This window comes from Nicotiana attenuata, chromosome 2 (assembly GCF_001879085.1).
Source record: "Nicotiana attenuata strain UT chromosome 2, NIATTr2, whole genome shotgun sequence".
NCBI classification, from domain to species: Eukaryota; Viridiplantae; Streptophyta; class Magnoliopsida; order Solanales; family Solanaceae; genus Nicotiana; species Nicotiana attenuata.
Window position 1 is genome coordinate 31,498,608 of NC_031990.1, and position 204 is coordinate 31,498,811.

Sequence of the window (204 nt, forward strand, 5' to 3'; positions counted from 1 at the left end):
CTCAAGCCGGTCAAAATCCTAGCTCGCTATGCCCTTGCCTCGCAAATCAACCTCCTCGCACGTCGAATCTGGCCAAAACCACAACGAATACATTACAATAGGCTAAGGGAATATAACCCAATCGAAAAGACTCGAAAAACATCAAAATTCACAAAGTTGGCAAAACCCGAGTCCCGGGCCCACTTCTCGAAAATACAAAAATTA